At 40.6% G+C, this 23,424-nt stretch overlaps 1 protein-coding gene across 1 annotated transcript in view; it reads left to right on the forward strand.

The window, feature by feature from the left end:
* Positions 1–23,424, forward strand: part of PCCA (propionyl-CoA carboxylase subunit alpha) — a 435,698-nt gene that overhangs the window by 277,453 nt on the left and 134,821 nt on the right. The gene's annotated exons all lie outside the window — the stretch shown is intronic.

Consider the following 23,424-nt stretch of genomic DNA (forward strand, 5'->3'; position numbering starts at 1 on the left):
CATTTTTCTTTTATGCTATGAGAAGTAATACTTTCGCCTTTGTTACAGAGAAGAGCATTTTGAATTACAATTCCAAATGTGTGATAGTGGTGGCAGGTAACTATCCTTTTAAAACAAATAATCTGAAGCCTCATGTAACGTTATCTTTAGATCTCATGTTGCGAGATGCTCTTGAAGCTAAATTTACCTCTTTAATTGACATTCTTTTTGTTTTAAAGAACTTAAACCCCTTGGATATAGTGTCCAAGACAGAACTGCTATAGTTGGAATTCTAGTCTATAGTGAACAATATTACACTAAGATTTCAGTGTTTATACTGTAGTATGAGTGATATGTTTAAACCTGTGATTCGAGTGTGCCAAAAAATACCATTAAGAGTTGCTATTTTAAGTCATGCCTTCGTATTTTCAGCCTGAACTCAAGGAGGTTGCTATTAATATATAGTATAATGAATATTCTGTTTATCTACATTTCTCTTCTAATGGCTAAGTTGCATTGAAATGTCATTTTGTTTTGGGGAAACAAGTGAATTTTTATCAGAATATTGAAATAGGATGTGAACATCAAAATAATGTAATTTCACACAAATAAGACCTGGTGTGGCTTGAGAGGGGTGTGGCAGTTTCTTGATCTCAGTGAGAAAATATCACAAGTCGAAGATTCATGAGAATTCATTTATTCCACAAATTATTGTGGCATGCCTACTGTGCGCCAGATCAGTTCCACGCTGTTGTCCTGGGGAAGCTGACATTCTTGTATGGTGTCAGACTCACGAATCAATGATGTCAGTCCATGAACTAAGGGTAATCGCCTTGGTTTTCTTTAAATATTGTGACTCACTATATAAGCCAAAATTGCTAAAATGTTAGATACTGAAAGAGACTTCACTCAGCTCTCTTAAAATGAAAGCTATGATGGAGTTAAACAGCTGTCTCATGAGATCCTGTGTGACTCTCTACATTCCACCTATTGACGTGGTCATTTCAGAAAAACAGCGTTCTAAGTGGACATTTAACCAGAGATCAGGTTGAGTAGCAAATTATAGGAAGTGAATAGTAAAGAGTATCCATATTACAATGTACCATTTTTTTTTTCCTGGGGGAAGATTACCTTTACAAAAATGTAGACTTTAGCATAATTTTCAGTTCTGTATTGAGTCACCACTGAAACCTTACTGTAATCTGATATTCTGATACAATGTTCTTTTAAGTAGTGCCTTGCCTTAATGAAGAAAACTGTCTAGATTACTTTTTAGAGCTGTTACTTCTTTTCCTTTTCTTTTCTTTTTTTTTTTTTTTGTTTTTGAGTTGGAGTCTTGCTCTGTCACCCAGGCTGGAGTGCAGTGGCATGATCTCAGCTCACTGCAGCCTCTGCCTCCCAGGTTCAAGCGATTTCTCCTGCCTCAGCCTCCCGAGTAGCTGGGACTGCAGGCGCATGCCACTACATCCAACTAATTTTTGTAGTTTTAGTAGAGATGGGTTTCACCATGTTGGCCAGGCTGGTCTTGAACTCCTGAGCTCAAGTGATCCTCCTGCCTCAGCCTCCCAAAGTGCTGTGATCACAGGAGAGCTGTTGCTTCTTTATGCTTGTTTTAGATTCCATGCTGAAAACTAGAGACCTCTGGCCTGACTGCATATAGCTTTAATTTTTTTCTGTAGAATTATCTCCAGCTTCACTTTTTAGCTTATGAGGAAAACAGGGCTGTTTTTAAAACACATCAAAATCAGTACATTAAAAATTTCCCTGGAAAATATCTACTTTAGTATATAGTATCAGAAATGATTTCCTATATTTATTGGCTTAGCTACTGTCAGAGCATCAATAGCCCAGTGAATAGCATATGCACATGATAGCGTAGCCCTTTTTCCTAGGCATATTTGAATTGAGCTACTTTCATTTGACATCAGTATTATGAAAGGAGGCAGGTTGAACAGCGTGGTGTAAGTAAAGGCTCATTGGTAGAAAGATTTCAATAGTATGGCACTATTGTCTGCTTTTAGGGTCATAGACGGGAGAGCTGTGATTGTTAACTTAGTTTCCCAGATCACCCACTGTCATATCAAGAAAAAAATTAGCCTACAGGTGACAAGCTAGGTCTGGGTTAATGACTCTGGAGATAGTGCAGGCACTACTTAGCACAGTGAAGCTTTAGGTGCCCCACATTTCTAGAGTTCTGTTTAATTTTTACAAGTTTAAATTATAAGATATTTCTAATAAGGAAAGTACAGCAAATGCTGCAGATTTTCCTTACGGATCTCCTATTTAAAAAGAAAAATGTATAGATTAAACTAAGTCCTGTTTTTACATCATCCTGTTCTACTTTCTCCCAAGCAGTGGCAGCTAACCTGAAGATGCTGTGTGTCCCTCCTGTACGTGCTGTTAAGAATTTTGGTACATATGTATATACCACAATAATGGTAAAAAGGAAAGTTGCAACAATATACGTAGTTAATGGCACTGTTTATGTAAATTTTAGGCAAAACAGTTTCATTTACAATAGAATCAAAAAGACTAAAATACTTGGGAATATATTTAACCAAGGAGGCAAAAGGCTTGTACACTGAAAACTACAAAAGGTTGCTGAAAGAACTTAAAGAAGACACAAATATATGGAGGGATATCTTGTGTCAGGGACTAGAAGACTTAATATGGTTAAAATATCAGTACCTCTCAGCTACTTGGGAGGCTGAGACAGTAGGTTCACTTGAGCCCAGGAGTTTGTGCCCAGCCTGGGCAACACAGCGAGACTCCATCTCTGGGGAAAAAGAAAAACGAAAGAAGGAAATGTCAGTACTACCTGAAGTGATCTACAGATACAATGCCATCCCTATCAAAATCCCCAAATACATTTTGTTGCAGACATAGATAAATTTATTTTAAAATTCATGCAATTTCAAGGGGGTCCCAAATAGTCAAAACAACCCTGAAATAGAAGGAGAAAGTTGAAAGCCTTATACCTCCTCATCTCAAAACTTATTACAAAACCACAGTTTTCAAAACAGTGTGGTACTGCACATATATAGACATATATATAGACCAATGGACTAGGATAGAGAGCCCATAAATAAACCCTTGTATGTCATTTGACCGGAGTTTCTAAAATATTCAGTGGAGAAAAGACAGCATTTTCAACATGAATGAATTTGGGCCCTTTTCTTACGCTATATACAAAACTAACTCAAAATGGATCAAAGGCCTAAATGTTAGAGCTAATGCTATAAAATTCTTAGAAGAAAACACAGGGGAAGGCTGGGCACAGTGGCTCACGCCTGTAATCTCAGCACTTTGGGGCGCCAAGGCGGGTGGATCACTTGAGCTGAGGAGTTCAAGACCAGCCTGAGCAACATGGTGAAACCCCCTCTCTACTAAAAATACAAACATTAGCTGGGCTTGGTGGTGTGGCACACACCTGTAATCCCAGCTACTCAGGATGCTGAAGCAGGAGAATCTCTTGAACTCAGCAGGCAGAGGTTGCAGTAAGCTGAGATCGCGCCACTGCACTCCATTCTAGGCGACGGAGTGAGACCCTGTCTCAAAAAAAAAAAAAAAAAAAAAAAAAAAACAGAAGAAAACATAGGGGAAAAGCTTCATGGTATTGGATTTGACAATGGTTTCTTAGACATGACACCAAAAGCACAGGCAACAAAAGGTAAATTGGACTACGTGAGAGTTAAACACTTCTGTACATGAAAGGAGAATATTTTCCCAGAATTTTCATCCCTCCTTTAAAATTTTTCATTATAAATACTATATAAATGTTTCATGCAAATATTTTCTTCCATTCTGTGAGCTGCCTTCTTACTCTGTTGACTGTCTATACTCTGACAATCAACAGAGTAAGATGCAAATATTTTCTCCCATTCTGTGGGTTGCCTTCTTACTGTGTTTTTTCCAAAGTAACCACTCTGTCAGAGTACAGACAATCAACAAAGTAAGAAGACAACCCACAGAATGGGAGAAAATATTTACAAGTCACGTAGCTGATAAGAGGCTGTTGTTGTTGTTGTTGTTTTGAGGCAGTCTTGCTCTGTCGCCCAGGCTGGAGTACAGTGGCACAATCTTGGCTCACTGTAGCCTCTGCTTCCCAGGTTCAAGTGATTCTTCTGCCTCGGCCTCCCGAGTAGCTGGGTTTACAGGCACATGCCACCACACTCGGCTAATTTTTTTTGTATTTTTAGTAGAGATGGTGTTTCACCATATTAGTTTCGGCCAGGCTGGTCTCGAACTCCTGACCTCAGGTGATCTGCCCACTTCAGCCTCCCGAAGTGCTGGGATTATGGGTGTGAGTCACCATTCCCACCCCTGATAAGAGTTTAATATCTGGAATATATAAATAATTTTTTCAACTCAATCGCAAAAAACACAATTAAAAATGGGCAAAGGACTTTCATAGACACTTCTCCAAAGAAGATATACGCATGGCCAATAAGCACATGACAAGATGCTCAGTATCACTAATCATTAGAGAAATCCAAATCAAACCTACTACCTCCCACCCATTAGAATGGCTACTATCAAATAGAAAATAAGTACTGGTGAGGGTGTGGAGAAGCTGGAACCCTTGTGCACAGTTGGTAGGAATATAAACTGATGTGGTTACTTGGGAAAAAACAGTATGATGGTTCCTCAAAAACTTAAAAGTAGAATTATATACTAACCTTAGAAAGTTGGAAATTCTGACATGTGCTATATAACACACATGAATCTTAAGGACATTATGCTAGGTTAAATAAGCCAGGCACAAAAGGACAAATACTGTACAATTCCACTTATATGAGGTACCTGGAGTAGTCAGACTGATAGAGACAGAAACTAGAATGGTGATTGCCAGGGACTGAGAGGAAGGGCAATGAGGGGTTATTGTTTAAAGAATACGACGTTTCACTTTTTTTTTTTTTTTTTTTTTTGAGACGGAGTCTCGCTCTGTCGCCCAGGCTGGAATGCAGTGGCGCAATCTCGGCTCACTGCAAGCTCCACCTCCCGGGTTCACGCCATTCTCCTACCTCAGCCTCCCCAGTAGCTGGGACTACAGGCGCCCGCCACTGCGCCCGGCTAATTTTTTTCTATTTTTTAGTAGAGACGGGGTTTCACCATGGTCTCGATCTCCTGACCTTGTGATCCGCCCGCCTCGGCCTCCCAAAGTGCTGGGATTACAGGCGTGAGCCACCGCGCCCGGCCGACGTTTCACTTTTTAATATGAAAGGTTTTCTGGAGGTAGATGGTGGCGATGGTAGTAGGAAAATGCAGATGTATTTAATACCACTGAACTGTACACTTAAAAATAGTGAGGATGGTAAATTTTATATGTATTTTACCACAAGTAAAACATATACGAAACAATTCAAATCAGGGTTGTGGCTGGGTGCAGTGGCTCACGCCTGTAATCCCAGCACTTTGGGATGCCGAGATGGATGGATCACCTGAGGTCAAGAGTTCGAGACTAGCCTGGCCAACATAATGAAGCCCCATCTCTACTAAAAATACAAAAATTAGCCAAGTGTGGTAGTCCGCGCCTGTAATCCCAACTACTTGGGAGGCTGAGGCAGCAGAATCACTTGAACACAGGAAGTGGAGGTTGCAGTGAACTGAGATTGCGCCACTACACTCTAGCCTGAGTGACAGAATAAGACTCTCTCTCAAAAAAGAAAAATAAAAATAAAATATGAGGGATGAAAATTCTGGGAAATGAATGCATGGTAGAAATAAAAGTTAAGTGAAGTATTAATAGTAGGAGAGGTGAAGTATTTTATGTGTTTTAGGTCTTATTCTGATTTCTGAATACAGCTGTCTGAATAATGACAGAATTAATTGAAAAGTATAAAACCTGCTAGACGCAAAGTGGAAATATTATTCAGCTTGTCATGGTGATAAACCCAAAAGTAACAAATAACAAACTGATTTTTATTTGTAATTATTTCCTGATTCCCTTCTGGATTCCCAGTATGTTTTCCATTTCTCTCTTGCTCAGTATAACACAAAACTGGTCAGGATAGTTTTTGACCAGGTACAGTGGTGCACACCTGTAGTCCATCCGCTCTGGAGAAAAGAAGTTTATGATGAATGAAAATATTTAGCACAGTTAATATCTTAAAGATGGTGAAAAACTAAATTCATGTTGAATATGATTCACCTGAAAGAATGAATTGAAAGAGGAATGTCAGAGTAGTCCTGATGTGTAAGAAAATTAGTTAGAAATTTGGCTTTTCTAGTGATGGAAAAATGAGCACTATGCATGCACTTTTTGAAAAGTTTTACCTGATGTTTCATGTTTACTACTGATAAACTAGAAAGCAATTATATATGATCCTATATATTGAATTGTTACAGTGGGCCAATGGTAGAAATTTTTGTAAGGACCTAAGGGTTTTTTGTGTCTCTGTCTCCTTCAGTTCTGCTCTGATCTTAGTTATTTCTTGTGTTCTGCTAGCTTTTGAATTTGTTTGCTCTTGCTTCTCTAGTTCTTTTAATTGTGATGTTAGGGTGTCGATTTTAGATCTTTCCCTCTTTCTGCTGTGGGCATTTAGTGCTATAAATTTCCCTCTAAACACTGCTTTAGCTGTATCACAGAGATTCTGGTACATTGTTTCTTTGTTCCCATTGGTTTCAAAGAACTTATTTATTTGTGCCATAATTTTGTTAATTACCAGTAGTCATTCAGGAGCAGGTTATTCAGTTTCCATGTAGTTGTGCGGTTTTGAGTGAGTTTCTTAATCCTGAGTTCTAATTTGATTGCACTGTGGTCTGAGAGACTGTTATGATTTCTGTTATTTTGCATTTGCTAAGGAGTGTTTTACTTCCAATTATGTGGTCAATTTTGGAATAAGTGCGCTGTGCTGAAAAGAATGTATATTCTATTGATTTGGCATGTAGAGTTCTGTAGATGTCTGTTAGGTCTGCTTGGTCCAGAGCTGAGTTCAAGTCCTGAATATCCTTGTTAATTTTCTGTCTCATTGATCTGTCTAATATTGACAGTGGGTTGTTAAAATCTCCCACTATTATTGTATGGGTGTCTCTTTGTAGGTCTCTAAGAACTTTCTTTATGAATCTGTGTGCTCCTGTATTGGGTGCATATCTATTTAGGATAGTTAACTCTTCTTGTGGCATTGATCCCTTTACCATTATGTAATACCCTTCTTTGTCTTTTTTGATCTTTGTTCGTTTAAAGTCTGTTTTATCAGAGACTAGGATTGCAACCCGTGCTTTTTTTTTTGCTTTCCATTTGCTTCGTAAATATTCCTCCATCCCTTTATTTTGAGTCTATGTGTATGTTTGCACGTGAGATGGGTCTTCTGAATACAGCACACCGTTGGCTCTTGACTCTATCCAATTTGCCAGTCTGTGTCTTTTACTTAGGGCATTTAGCCCGTTTACATTTAAAGTTAATATTATGATGCTAGCTGGTTATTTTGCCCGTTAATTGATGCACTTTCTTCATAGTGTCGATGGTCTTTACAATTAGGTTATGTTTTTGCAGTGGCTGGTACTGGTTTTTCCTTTCCATATTTAGTGCTTCCTTCAGGAGCTCTTGTAAGGCAGGTCTGGTGGTGACAAAATCTCTTAGCATTTGCTTGTCTGTAAAGGATTTTATTTCTCCTCCACTTATGAAGATTAGTTTGGCTGGATATGAAATTCTGGGTTGAAAATACTTTTCTTTAAGAATTTTGAATATTGGCCCCCACTCTCTTCTGGCTTGTAGGGTTTCTGCAGAGAGATCTCATGGGCTTCCCTTTGTGGGTAACCTGACCTTTCTCTCTGGCTGTCTTTAACATTTTTTCCTTCATTTCAACCTTGGTGAATCTGACGATTATGTGTCTTGGGGTTGCTCTTCTCGAGGAGTATCTTTGTGGTGTTCTTTGTGTTTCCTGAATTTGAATGTTGGCCTGTCTTGCTAGTTTGGGGAAGTTCTCCTGGATAATATCCTGAAGACTGTTTTCCAACTTGGTTCCATTCTCCCCGTCACTTTCAGGTACACCAATCAAACATAGGTTTGGTCTTTTCACATAGTCCCATATTTCTTGGAAGCTTTGTTTGTTCCTTTTCATTTTTTTTATCTAATCTTGTCTTCACTCTTTATTTCATTAAGTTGATCTTCAGTCTCTGATATCCTTTCTTCCACTTGATTGATTTGGCTATTGATACTTGTGTATGCTTCAGGAAATTCTCCTGCTGTGTTTTTCAGTTCCATCTGTCATTTATGTTCTTTTCTAAACTGATTATTCTAGTTAGCAATTCCTCTAACCTTTTTTCAAGGTTCTTAGCTTCCTTGCGTTGTTAGAACATGCCCCTGTATCTTGGAGGAGTTTATTATTACACACTTTCTGAAACCTACTTCTGTCAATTTATCAAACTCATTCTCCGTCAGTTTTGTTCCTTTGCTGGTGAAGAGTTGTGATCTCTTGGAGGAGAAGAGGCCTTCTGGTTTTTGGAATTTTTAGCCTTTTTGCACTGGTTTTTCCTCGTCTTTGTGGATTTATCTACCTTTTGTCTTTGATGTTGGTGACCTTCAGATGCAGTTTTTGTGTAGACATCCTTTTTGTTGATGTCGATGCTGTTCCTTTCTGTTAATTACTTTTCTTTTTAACAGTCAGGCCCCTCTGCTGCAGGTCTGCTGGAGTTTGCTGGAGGTCCACTCCAGACCCTTTTTGCCTGGGTATCACTAGCAGAGACTGCAGAATAGCAAAGATTGCTGCCTGTTCCTTCCTCTGAAAGCTTTGTCCCAGAGGAGCACCTGCCAGATGCCAGCTGGAGCTCTCCTGTGTGAGGTGTCTGTCGACCCCTGCTGGGAGGTGTCTCCCAGTCAGGAGGCACGGGGATCAGGGACCTACTTGAGGAGGCAGTCTGTCCCTTAACAGAGCTGGAGTGCTGTGCTAGGACATCTGCTGCTCTCTTCAGAGCCAGAAGGCAGGAACACTTACGTCTGTTGAAGCTGCACCCATAGCCGCCCCTTCCCCTAGGTGCTCTGTCCCAGGGAGATAGGAATTTTATCTATAGGTCCCTGACTGTGACTGGGGCTGCTGCCTTTCTTTCAGAGATGCCCTGCTCAGAGAGGAGGAATCTAGAGAGGCAGTCTGGGGACAGTGGCTTTGCCAAGATGCCATGGCTTTGTTTATACTCTGAGGGAAAAACCACCTACTCAAGCCTCAGTAATGGTGGACGCCCCTTCCCACCAGGTCGACTTCAGACTGCTGTGCTGGCAGTGAGAATTTCAAGCCAGTGGATCTTAGCTTGCTGGGCTCCATAGGGGTGGGATCCACTGAGCTAGACCACTTGGCTTCCTGGCTTCAGCCCCATTTCCAGGGGAGCGAACGGTTCTGTCTTGCTGGTGTTCCAGGCACCACTGGGGTATGAAAAAAAACTCCTGCAGCTAGCTTGGTGTCTGCTCAAATGGCTGCCCAGTTTTGTGCTTAAAACCCAGGGCCCTGGTGGTGTAGGCATCCAAGGGAATCTCCTGGTCTGTGGGGTTGCGAAGACCGTGGGAAAAGCATAATATCTGGACTGGCATGCACTGTCCCTCAAGGCACAGTCCCTCATGGCTTCCCTTGGCTAGGGGAGGGAGTTTCCTGACCCCTTGTGCTGCCTGGGTGAGGCAATGCCCAGCCCTGCTTCAGCTCGCCCTTCATGGGCTGCACTCATTGTCTAACCAGTCCCAGTAAGATGAGCTGGGTACCTCCATTGGAAATGCAGAAATCACCCACCTTCTGTGTTGATCTTGCTGGGAGCTGCAGACCGGAGCTGTTCCTGTTCGGACATCTTGCCAGCCACTCAATAAAAATGTCTTTTTACTGTTTTTGACTTAAAGCTGTTTTATGTGACAACAGTATAGCTACTCTGCTTGTTTTTGGTTTCCATTTGGATGGAACAATTTTTTCCATCCCTTTACTTCCAGTCTATGTGTGTCTTTAAGGGTAAAGTGTGTTTCTTGCAGGCAGCATATAGTTGGGTCATGGTTTTTATTCAGTCAGCCAGCCTCCATCTCTTAAGTGGAGCATTTAATCCGTTTACATTCTTGGTTATTATTGATGTATAAGGTTTTGTTCCTGTCATATCATTAATTGCTTTCTGATTGTTTTATGTGTTCTTTATTCCCTCCTGTTTCATAGTGTTTATCCTTGTGGTGGTTGTTTTCCTGCAGTGGCAACATTTGAGCCTTTTCTGTTCCTCATTTGTGTGTTTGCCTTACCAGTATGTTTTATACTTTCACGTGTTTTCATGATGGTGTATGCTATCGTTTTGCTTCCAGGTTTAGGACTCCCTTGAACGTTTCTTATAGGGTGGATGTAGTGGTAATGCATTCCACTGGTCAAATTCTGCATTTGCTTGTCTGGGAAAGACTTTATTTCTCCTTTATTAATGAAGGATAGTATTACTGGGTATAGTGCCATTGAGGGGCAGTTTTTTTCTTTCAGCCCTTTGAAAATATGATTCCATTCTCTCCTGGCATGTGAGGTTTCTGCTAAGATGTCCACTGTTAGTCTGATGGGACTTCCTTTATAGATGACTTGACACTTTTACAGTTTTTAAATCTCTGACTTTAGATAGTTTGACTGTAATATATCATGGAAGAGATACTGTTTTGTACTGAATCTGGTTGAGGATTTCTGGACCTTCTGTGTCTGGATGTCTGTGTCTCTCACTAGACTTGGGGAGTTTTCAGTTATTATTTCATTAAATAGTTTCAAGTCCTTTCATTATTTCTTTGCCTTTTGGGATACTGATAATCCTGATATTTGGTTACTTTATTGTGTCCCACATACCACAAAAGCTTTCTTTATGTTTTAAAATTACTTAAAATTTTTTTTGTCCGACTGCATTATTTCAAAAGACCTGTCTTCATGCTTTGAGATTCTTTCTTCTGCTTGATCTAGTCTGTTGAAGCTTTTGAATGCATTTTGCATTTCATCCAGTGAATTCTTCATTCCAGAATATGTCTGATTCTTTTTTATGATACCTATCTTTTTGGTAAATTTCTCATTTATATCCTTTGTTGTCTTTCTGATTTTTTTGTGTTGATTTTCAGATTACTCTTGTGTCTCACTATTTTTAGTATCAAAATTTTTAATTATTTTTCTGGAATGTTGTGAATTTCTTTTGGATGGGATCTGTTGCTGCAGAATTATTGTATTCCCTTGGAGGTATCATATTCCCTTGCTTTTTCCTGTTTCCTGTGTCCTTACATTGATATCTGAATATCTAGGGTAATATCTGCTTCTTCCAATTTTAGAATTTGCTTTCATAGGGGAAGACTTTTTCCAGAAGATGTATCCATGTTGGTTGGGTAGGGCCATTTGGCTTTGATTCTGGGTGCATGTGGTAGTGTAGTCACTGTATGATTTCTTTGGCTGTAAATAGCATCAGTGGTATCTGTGATTTCCTTAGTGGCTTAGGGTACTGTTATTAGTGGAGACCGTAATGAGGTTTTCTGGGGACAAGGATGCCACATGGGCCCATCTTTGGGCCCTGTTGGTGGCAGCGGTGGGCTATGTCTGTCCTTGGGCCCTGGGGTGGCATGTGCTGACACTGATGTTAGTGGGTCCAGGTGGGCAAATTTAACTAAAGAAGTACAGAACTTGTATTGTGAAACAAACCATTGAGAAAAGAAATTAAGAAAAATCCAAATAAATGGAAAGTTTCTTGTATTTGTGAATTGAAAACCTTAAGATGGCACTACTTCCCTGTATCAGTCTGTTCTCACGCTGCTAATGAAGACATATCCAAGACCGGGTAGTTTATAAATGAAAGAGCTTTAAAGAACTCATAGTTCCATATGGCTGGGGAGGCCTCACAATCATGGCAGAAGATGAAGGAAGAGCAAAGGGACATCTTACATGGCAGCAGGCAAGAGAGAGCTCTTGCAGGGGAACTCCCCTTTATAAAACCATCAGCCCGCCTGAGACTTATTCACTATCACGGGAACCACACGGGAAAGACCCACCCCCATGATTCAGTTTCCTCCCACTGGGTCCCTCCCACAACACGTGGGAATTATGGGAGCTACAATTCAAGATGCAATTTGGGTGGGGACACAGCCAAATCATTTAATTCCCAAATTAGTCTACAGATGCAACACAATTCCTGCCAAAGTCTAAGCTGTATTTTTCTCAGAGATTGATAAGCTGATCCTAACATTTGGAAAATATGGAAACTTAAGGGACCCAGAATAGTCAAAGTAATCTAAACACACACACACACACACCCCAAAACAAGCAAACAAAAAACACTCCAGTCATGTTGGCTCAGACCTGTCATCCCAGCACTTTGGGAGGCCAAGGCAGGAGGACAACTTGATCCCAAGAGTTCAAGACCAGCCTGAGAAATATAGTGAGACCCCCATCTCTACAAAAAAGTTTTTTTAGCTGATGGTGGTAGCATGTGCCTCTAGTCTCAGCTACCTGGGAGGCTCAGGTTGGAGGATAGCTTGAGCCCAGAAGGTGGAGGTTACAGTGAGCTCTGATCACACCACTGCACTCCAGCCTGAGATACAGAGTGAAACTCTGTCTCAAAACCAACCAACCAAACAAACCCACAAAAATCCAGAATTTATAACTCATATTTCCATCTTTCAGAACTTACTACAAGCAGCCTTGTAATCAAATACAGTGTAGTACTTGCAAAATGATTGACGTATAAATCAACAGAATAGAATTGAGAATCCAGAAATAAGCCCAAAAATGTATGGTCAGTTGATATTTGACAAAGGTGGCAAAATAATTCAATGGTGGAAAGAATAATCTTTTCAACAAATGGTGTTGAAACACCTGGGTTCACATGTAAAGGAATGAAGTAGAACCCCTACCTCATATTGAGTTAGTATACAAAAATTAATCCAAAATGGATTGAAAACCTAAATATAAGAGGCAAAACATCTTTTTGACCTTGCATGTAGCAATGGTAAAAATAGATGAATTGTTCAACATCAAGATTAAAATGTTTGCTTCAAAGGACTCTAACAGGAAATTGAAGACAAACCACAGAATGGGAAAAAATATTTGCAAATGAAATTTTCAGTAAAGCACTTGTGTTTCAAATACGTAAGGAACACTTACAACTTAACAATAAAAACAACCCACTCTAAAAATAGGCAAAAGATCTGAATAGACATTTCTTCAAAGAATATATGCAACTGCCAGTAATCTCATGTACAGATGTTCCGTATCATAAGGCATGGAGGGATCCAGATGCAAATCAAAACCAAAGTGAGATTGTCCTTTGCATCCATTACATAGCTCTAATTTAAAAAGTCAGGTAATAACAAGTGTTGGCAGGCCAGGTGTGGTGGCTCACTCATATAATCCCAGCACTTTGGGAGGCTGAGGCGGGTGGATCATGAGATCAGGAGATCAAGACCATCCTGGCTAGCACAGTGAAACCCTGTCTCTACTAAAAAATACAAAAACAGAATTAGCCGAGCATGGTGGCAGGCACCTATAGTCCCAGTTACTTGGGAGGCTGAGGCAGGAGAATGGCGTGAATCCAGGAGACAGAGCTTGCAGTGAGCCAAGATCGTGCCACTGCATTCCAGCCTGGGTGACAGAGTGAGACTCCGTCTCAAGAACAAACAAACAAACAAATAAAAAACAAGTGTTGGCAAAGATGTGGAGAAATTGAAACCTTCAAATGCTTTGAGCCTGGGAGATTGAGGCTGCAGTGAGTACAGCTGCTTTGGAAAACAGTATGGCATTTCTTCAAATGGTTAAATATCTGGGTTATTCAGAACCTTGGCTCTCTTTTATCAGGAATATTTAATCTTGAATGTTTATATAAGTATTTATGTATATATTTATTACTATGGTGAATGTATCTTACTTTTCAAATAATGTTGAAGCAAGATATTTCCGTGACCCCTTTGCGGGACCCCTTTGCGACGGGGTGCCTTGTTTAGTCAGCCTATAGCTCTTAACTCCTTGTGGGAGGGAGCACATGAGCGAACAACGTGGGAACTGTAGTGCAGGAGCACTGGAACTAGCCAGCTTTTTGGCACCAGTGGGATCAAACTCCACTCATTTGGACCTGTTGCATTCCACACCATGTAGGAGGGAGTGTACAGGTGAGTGGGTGCAGGAGCCAGAGCAAGTGCTTTTGGGCACCAGCAGGAGTGAACTCTGTGCAGGCCCTGGAGCAGCATCCAGGAGTGGTGCCTGTGACTCCCAAAGCCCCAGAAGGCATGTCACAGTGCTCTTTTAGCTCTGCTCTCCACGGGTGACTTAAATGTTAACAGCTCAGTGGGCCTGCGGCTGCCCTTCACCAGTGCGGGCAAAGGGCCAGTGTAACGGCCTTTTGTATCCACGCACCTGGCTCCTGAGCTCTTGTCTGGTGTCCAGGAAAAATGAGGTCACACGAGCTAATTGAAGGATGGTAAATGCAGGGATGATTTTATTGCTGATCAAAGTGCCTCTCAGTGGGAAGGGAGGGGAGCTGAAAAGGGGACGGAGGAGGGGTAGGTGATCTTCCCCTGAAGTCCGGCTGGATTCCTCTCCTGAGTCGCACCATCAGGCTGTCCCTCTGAAGTCAAGTCACTTCTCTCCAACATTCAGCTGCTTCTGTCTGCTGGTTGAGTCTGGGGTCTTTATAGGCACAGGATGAGGCGGGGTGCGGTCATGGGTAGTTTAGGAAAAGGCAACATTTGAGCTGGAAAACAGGGAGAGAAGTTCTCACTTCAGGCCACAGTCTCAGGCTTTTCAGCTTGAGGGTGGAACTTCACCAGGGACCCACACCTGTCTGCCTAGAATCTCTGCCTCCTGCCTCTATCATTGTATCAATATCAAACAATAGTTGTTGGCCTACATGTCAGTAATTTAAAGATGAATTAAATGGGTATATATGATAACATTCATCAGAGACCTTTAGAAATATTCATATTCTTTGGTCTACTATTTTTACTTCTAGGACATACTCCAAGCAAGCAATGAAAAATCGCTATTTCAACATATAATATTTTGTCAGGGAAAAAAATGAATTAAAGGCAGTTGGCCTTGGAAATATCCACGTAAACAATCTGTACTTAATTGTGGTAAAGGGAAGGCAGATTTGGAAGTAATTAAAATAATGTAATAAATGCATTAATAGAGGTGCCATCAACCAGTTAAATCCATGAGAAAGAAAGGCACTCAGCTGCCTGGGGAAAGGCAAGGATCTGGGAGAAGATGAAAGAAGTTCCTCTTGGGGGAGATGACTGATGAGTCACAGCTTAGAACATGTTTTTTACTGTATATAAGCCAGAACTTGCCTCAAAATTATTGTAGAAATAAATGAGGAGAAACATTAGAATGTGGTAGCATGGGGGAGAGCACCTCAGCCCCACAAGTAGCTGAGACCACAGAGGCATGCTACCATGTCTGGCGAATTTTTATATTTTTTGTAGAGAGAGTTTTCGCCATGTTGCTTAGGCTGGTCTTGAACTCCTGGGTTCAAGACATCTGCCCACCTCAGCCTCTCAAAGTGCTGGGATTGCAGGCATGAGCCACTGTGCCCAGCCTATGATTTCAAGTTTTATCCAAGCAATATTTTTTGAGAGCAATATAAGATTTGAGAATGGGTGTGGTGGTTCACGCCTGTAATCCCAGCACACAGAGAGGCTAAGGCAGGAGGATCACTTGAGCCCAGGAGGTCTAGACCAGCCCTGGCAACAAAAAAATGTTATATGATTAGCCAGTCGTGGTGGTACACGCCTGTAGTCTCAGCAACTAAGGAGGTCCAAGGGGGAAGATGCTTTGAACCTGGGAGATTGAGGCTGCAGTGAGCCATGATTGTACCACTGCACTCCAGCCTGGGTGAGAGTGAAATCTTGGACCCTGTCTCGAAAAAAAAAATAAAGATTTGAGATAGGTAAGCTTTTGTGTACAAGAGAGTTTGTGCTTTCATTTTGTTTTCTTTATAATGTTTGTTTTGGTTGATGGAAAATTGTTTCATCTTAGATGCCTGAGGTGGAGGGAGGGAATTGTTTTGTAGTATTCATATCATTGAAATTACCACCCTACATTTTTCTCCTCAACAAAAGAATATGTTGATGAACTAAGAATAAAAATTAATAACTACATATGGACGCATAATAGGAAATAATTATACACGCATTGTTTGACGTTTTTCTTCTCTGCGATAACTCACCCTTTCCCCTTTGTTCTACCACCATATGTTTTGTTCTGGATTTCTTGACTAAGAAAACATTCCACCATAGTTTCTTTTAATATTTAAAGAGCACTTTGAATTTTTGATTTTTTTTTTTTTTGAGACAGAGCTCATTCTGTTGCCCAGGCAGGAGTGCAGAGGCACAATCTTGGCTCACTACAACCTCCACCTCCCGGGTTCAAGTTATTCTCATGGCTCAGCCTCCCAAGTAGCTGGGATTACAGGCACGTGCCACCACGCCTGGTTAATTTTTGTAGTTTTAGTAGAGATGGGGTTTCACCCTCATGGCCAGGCTGGTCTTGAACTCCTGACCTTAGGTGATCTGCCTGCTTCAGCCTCCCAAAGTTTTGGGATTACAGGTGTGAGCCACTGCACCTGGCCAAAAATTCAATTTTAAGTAAATCTGTTTAAATGTTTTTGTGTAACATTTTCATAAAAACGAAAAATTCGATGAACTTAGAATATAGCAGTAATCTTCTGCACAAAATAATAACTTTGTATTCTCAAATACTAATATAAAGAATCTGTAATGTATCTTCATTAACAATTTATACATACATTTTACATCATAATCTCTTTTACTTTTATTCTATTAATAGACCGTAATACTAAATCGTGAAGTTACTGGAATTTTTATAGGAACATGGTAAGAATCATGTGGTTCTTTTAAAGAATTAATTTTGGAACATCCTTTGTTCAAAAAATAGAATATTATTATATCTATTCTTTTGACTCTGTTGTCAGTTTTTAGGATAGGCTTTTAATCTTGAACATGAAAAGGACATCAGTAAACAAGGTCAGTTAACTATTACATTTATACCTACTCTAGGCTTTTAGTTTAAAAATTACCTATGGCTTAAATACAGAGAAGGTAGACAGAAAAAGAAACCTTTTTTTCCCTGAGCATTTTAAAGAGAATACTACAGTACCATTAGAGGTTTATAGTAAAGGACTATTATTCTATTTAGAAAACTGACTTACAGTACATGACAAATGATGGAAAACTGAGGTAAGTTTTTTGAAGTCATATTTTATATTTTTATATTTTTATTTTTCAATTTGTCTTTTGCCAGAATTAAATGTTATGATCATTAAACTACTTCTCTTCTTTGGTAATTTTTTTCTTAGTCTTTCTACTCCTCTACCTTTAAAAAGTATGCTGAACAAAGCAGCAAAAGATATTCTATTTGAGGAAAATACCTATTTTCTGTCAATAGTTTTTAAAAATTAAAACATAATATTGCATAAACATGGAACTTCTTTTACATTGGCAAGAACTTCTTCCTTGATAAAATTATTTTTCCAATTGAAAAATTATTAGCATGATAAGTCAAGATAATGCTTTAAAATGTAAATATTTTCTGCAAAGAATGTAAAACTGTCATAAATGAAGGCAAACAGGTAAGCAAAAAAACCAGAGAGAAAATTTGCAATTCATTTTCCTCACAAAATAAGGGATACCCTTCATATATACAGAACTCTTACAAATCAATATGAAAATGAACAAAAGCCCTGGTAAAAAATATTCAGAGACAGTTTACAGCAAAGGAAATACGGCTCCTGCACATATGATAAAAAGTACTAAAAGCCACACACAAATTCAAGTTAAAATTATGATGAGATACCATTTTCCATGAACAAAATGAAAAATTTGTTAATTCTGTTTTGTTTTTATTTTATTTATTTATTTATTTTTTGAGACCAGGTCTTGCTCTGTTGCCCAGGTTGGAGTGCAGTGGCATGATCACGGCTCACTGCAACCTTGACCTCCTAGGCTCCAGTGATCCTCCCTCCTCAGGCTCCTGAATAGCTGAATAGCCTGAATAGCCAGCATGCCCGGCTCCTTTTTGTATTTTTTTGTAGAGACAGGTTTTCACAATGTTGCCCAGGCTGGTCTCGAACTTCTGGGCTGAAACAATCCACCTGCCTCAGCCTCCCAAAGTGCTGCAATTATAGGCGTGAGCCACTGCGCCTGGCCTCTCTTTTCATAAGATTGTAGAAACGTAAGCTCTCAAACACTGGTGGGAGTATAAACTGATACAACTTCCATGGAGAGCGATTTGACAAAATGAATTTATACTGTGTGTTATGTCCACATGTAGGAGATATGCAAGAATAGTCATGTTAGTATTATTTGTTACAGCAGAAGACTGGAAAGAACTAGCAAAAGGTAGTGGAAAGGTAGCTCACTCCAAAAGTTTTGCTTAGGGTTCCAGAGTTGTAGTAATTTCATTTGTCCTAAAACATCATGGGACTATTTTAGAGAATAGTGTGTTTCTCCCTACTATTGGTTTAAGGAAGAATGTCCAAAAGTAACTTACTGTACCAGTGTAACATGGTATCAAACTGCCTGTCAGACTGGGATAGTTAAATAATTACGATACATTCATGACATTGAAATGCTGTGCAATGGCACATGTATATGTATGTAACAAACCTGCACGTTGTGCTCATGTACCCTAGAACTTAAAGTATAATTTAAAAAAAAAATGCTGTGCAGCCCTTAAAAAGTTGAGAGTGTTTTCTATGTGCTGCTTTTTTTTTGTTTGTTTGTTTAAAGACGGAATCTCACTCTGTAGCCCAGGCTGGGGTGCTGGGGTGCAGTGGGGCGATCTCGGCTCACTGCAAGCTCCGCCTCCCGGGTTCAGGCCATTCTCCTGCCTCAGCCTCCTGAGTAGCTGGAACTACAGGTGCCGCGCCACCACACCCGGCTAATTTTTTGTATTTTTAGTGGAGACGTGGTTTCACTGTGTTAGCCAGTATGGTCTCGATCTCCTGACCTCATGATCCACTAGCCTTGGCCTCCCAAAGTGCTGGGATTACAGGTGTGAGCCACTGCGCCCAGCCCTATGTGCTGCTTTACCAAGTGACAGAAGCAAACGACGTTCATTGGCATAAAAAAGAATGTGTGTGCTTGTGATATGCACAGAATATCTTTGGAAGGAACCACAAGAAACTGGGACCCGTGGTTGTCTTTGAGATGGGGAGCTGGAGGGCTGAGTGCATAACAAGTGAGAAGGATACATCTCTTAGATCATATCTTTTTAGTATTTTTTGAATTTTGAACCCTACATGTGTATTACCTATTTTTTTAAAAACAAATTTCAAAATTGTGCAGTGGAAGGGTCTGTAAGATGGAGGAATGTTGAAATAATGGAGCCTTAATTACCTTTCAAGAAACTTCTGCAGTGACTTGGCCATCCAGGGAAGCAATCAGATGAGCAGCTGGCTCATTAAATAGAGTGTGCTGGTCCCACAGGTGTAAGTACACAAAACGCAATCACTGAAATTATTTGGCTAGCACTTCCAACTTGGAGACAGTTGCTGGAGATCACTTAATAGGCTGTGGTTACAGGTTGATCTAATCTGAATGAAGAAATTGGAAAAAGCAAAGAAAGAGCAGTAATATAGGTCAGAGTAAGGAAGGTGAGCCAGAGCAGTTCCTCCACAGCCTCCTGTTTCCCCTTCTGTAGGTGTATGAACTACCCAGAGAGATGACTATGAATATAGAAGAGTTGGAGAGACGTGTGTTTCCTAATAGCAAAAGACAGTGTAAGGGTAGCTCACTCCGAAAGTTTTGCTTAGGGTTCTAGAACTCGTAATTTCACTTGTCCTAAAACATCGCAAGCCTATTTTAGACAACAGTATGTTTTTCCTTACCCTTGGTTTAAGCAAGAACATCCAAAAGTAACCTGCTGTACCAGTGTGACTCCTTATCCCAAGCTGAAGAATATCCTTTCAAGGCAAATTCATCCGAAGCAGCTTGACATCTGATGGGGGGGGGGGTCGGGTAAACAAGGTTGTAGAGAAATCAAGTCTGAAGAGTAACCTTGCACAGCTTGATCTGTTTACTTTTTAAATGCAGCCTTGTTCAGTGGGTATGGCACTCTACTTTTGAACCATAGGACTAAATTTTCACAAAAATGTGAAGATCCTGCCCGTGTAATCTGGAAAATTGCTTGTCTAATTGGGTGCACAGCTGCACCTGTACCCTCTTGAATGACTCAGTCATGTTGTGCTCAGGGGCCAAGTAACTTGTTATGGTGCTAAGTGAAGAACAAATATACATAAAATTGAGTTACTTTGGCAGTGACAAACACTGAATGGTATTGGTTGTTATATTACAGTTGGCAAATACTATAATTAAGACTTCAAGTGATTTTTAGTATTATCCCTGGGTTCACTTTCTGAAGAATTTTATTTAGAATAAAACTTTCAGTGCTGATACTAGATATTCACCTTTAGTTCAGTTCAGTTTCATAAATCTTTATAAAATATTTATAGTAGTCAAGGAGCCTGTTACAGGTGCTGGCCAGTTTTCTGCAACAACAAAAAGTAAATTAAAGTTGGCTGGGTGCAGTGGCTCGTGCCTATAAGCCCAACACTTTAAGAGGCTGAGGCAGGAGGACTGCTTGAGCCCAGGAGTTGGAGACCAGCCTGGGCAACATAGTGAGACCCCGTCTCTACAAAAAAAAAAAAAAAAAAATTGGCCAGGCATGGTGGTACATGCCTGTGGTCCCAGCTACTCAGGAGGCTAAGGTGGGAGGCTCAAGTGAGCCTGGGAGGTCAAGGCTGCAGTGAGCTGTGATTGTGCCACTGCACTTTAGCCTGGGCAACAGAGTAAGACCCCATCTCAAAATAAACAAAAAATGTAAAACTCACAAATTTAAAAAATAAAGTTTTAAGTCCAGGTACGGTGGCTCATGCCTGTAATCCCAGCTCTTTGGAAGGCCAAGGCAGGTGGATCACCTGAAGTCAGGAGTTGGAGACCAACCTGGCCAACATGGTGAAACCCCATCTCTACTAAAAATACAAAAATTAGCCAGGTGTGGTGGTGGGCATCTGTAGTCCCAGCTACTCGGGAGGCTGAGGCAGAGAATCACTTGAACCCGGGAGGTGGAGATTGCAGTGAGTCGAGATTACAACATTGGACTCCAGCCTGGGTGACAAGAGTGAAACTCCGTCTCAAAAATAATAAAAATAATTAAAAAGTTTTAAAATTCACTTTGGTATGGTATTTTGACCCCTCAAAGTTGTTTATAAATAGAATGAACAGTGGAGCCATCTGTTAAAATGCCTTGGCTGAGTGACTCAGCCAGTAGATGAATTTTGACATATTTATAGCACCAGGCATTGATCATTTTAGTTGTAATATAACAGCTGTTTATTGAGCACCTTTTATGACATAGGTCCTGGAGAACCAGTGGTAATCTAAAGAGATGATACATCTGAATCCTCACCGTGTCATCTGTTGAGGGCAACAAGGACGAAGGCTGTGTCAGTACAGGAGGAAAACTGAGTGGTGACAGGGAGAGCAGGTGCTGTGGTGAGCATGTAGGGGAGGCCCCGAACTGAACAGGGAGGTGGTTAGGGGAGGCCTAGGAAGGAAATACTGGCCGGGCTGAGACCTACAGAGGAGGTTTGGGGGAAGGTAGGGGAAGGAGTCAGAGTATGAAGGCTTGCATAAAAAGTAGATACAGCTATAAAAAAGAACGAGATCATGTCCTTTGCAGAGACATGGATGAAACTGGAAGTCATTATCCTTAGGAAACTAACTCAGGAACAGAAAACCAAATACCGCATGTTCACACTTACAAGTGGGAGCTAAATAACAAGAACACATGGACACAAAGAAGGGAACAACACACTGGCGCCTACCAAAGCGTGGAGGGAGAGGATCAGGAAAAATAATGGGTACTAGGCTTAATACCTGGGTGATGAAATAATCTGTACAAGAAACCCTCGTGACACAGGTTTACCTATGTAACAAACCTGCACATGTATCCCTGAATGTAACATAGAAGTTAAAGAAAAGAAAAACACATACACACCAAAAAAAAGTAGAAAGAGAACTAAGAAAGTTATTTGTGTTTGAAGCAAGAGAGAAGTTGTGTATGACTGCAGCACAGAAAGCTTGAAGTGTGGGACCTGGTGGCAGGCAGGGAGGGGGAGAGGAGTGGTGAGATGGGAGGGGTAGGCCCCAGGGGAAGCAGCTGGGACCCGGCCATGTGGAAGTGCCAGCCCTGAACCTGGTCTGGATGTGTCTGGAGTGCAGTGGAGAGCCACAGAAGGCTTACCTGCAGGGAGACGGACAGAGTTGCCTGTTTGAGAGATCACTCTGCCTTCATGATGGAGAATAGGTTTGGAGAGACAAGACTGGAGGAAGAGGGCCTGCTAGAAGCAGTCATGCAGGTGAGCGCTGTGAGCCTCAGCCGCAAGTATTTTGGAGAAAAATGGATCAACGTGGAAGAGATTTAAGATGTAGAATTAACCGTGCATTTATTAAGCAGTAATAATATTAGCTAATATATATTTGCATATTTAATATGTGTCAAGCACTGTTCTAAGTGATCCACATGCAATATGTTATTTAACAACAATTGTAGTCAACATGTACAATCTACTTTCATTTCTATTCCAATCCTATAAGCATCAGTACTATTGTTAGTCCTGTTTTTAAGTATAAGGAAATTGAAGCATAGAGAGGTTAAGTCTAGAAAAATAGGAATACAATTTCAGACATAATTTTGAAGGGATCTGTGAGATACACAAGTGGAGATGTTTCCTGGGTCTTTGCATATGAGGTTCTGTGGCCCAGGAGAGAGTTTGGGGGAGATTTGGTCTCCAGTAGTATAAATAACAGTTGAACAAGGGGTTGAATTGAGGAGAAAGTAGAAGAGGGAAGAGAGCCAAGAAAGATGAAACCTTGAGGTACACTAAAGATTTAAAGGATGGGCAGAGGAAGAAGAATCAGCAAAGGATATTGAAGAGGAGCAATGAAAGAGACTGTGTCAAAAAACCCAAGAAGTTGTGTTGTTTCAGAATTTAAAGGAAGAGGCTGTTTTAATAAGATGAGGTCAGTGATGCCAGTGAATATTAAGAAGTCATGTTAAAACAAAAAAACAACTAAGGCTGAGATTTATCCTTTGGATTTAGCGAAAATAATTGAGAACAATTTCAGTGTTGTAATGAGGCCAGAAATGAAATTGTGGTGAGTTCAGACATTGAGATGTGGACAAGTGGAGTGAATGACTCTTCTTCGAAAGGCATGGTGGTTGGAGTGGGACATAGTGTTGAGATTGACTTTTTAAAGGTGGAATAAATTCTTAAGTGCTGATAACAGGTGCCAGAAGAAGGGAATTTTTGATGCTTAAAGAATAAGGAGAAAAAGAAGAACTAGGAGAAGGGCCTCTGTTCTGTTTTTTTTTTTTGGAGTCAGAGTCTCGCTCTGTCGCCCAAGCTGGAGTGCAGTGTCAAGATCTTGGCTCACTGCAACCCCTGCCTCCCAAGTTCAAGTGATTC

The sequence above is a fragment of the Chlorocebus sabaeus genome, chromosome 3 (assembly GCF_047675955.1).
Source record: "Chlorocebus sabaeus isolate Y175 chromosome 3, mChlSab1.0.hap1, whole genome shotgun sequence".
NCBI classification, from domain to species: domain Eukaryota; kingdom Metazoa; phylum Chordata; class Mammalia; order Primates; family Cercopithecidae; genus Chlorocebus; species Chlorocebus sabaeus.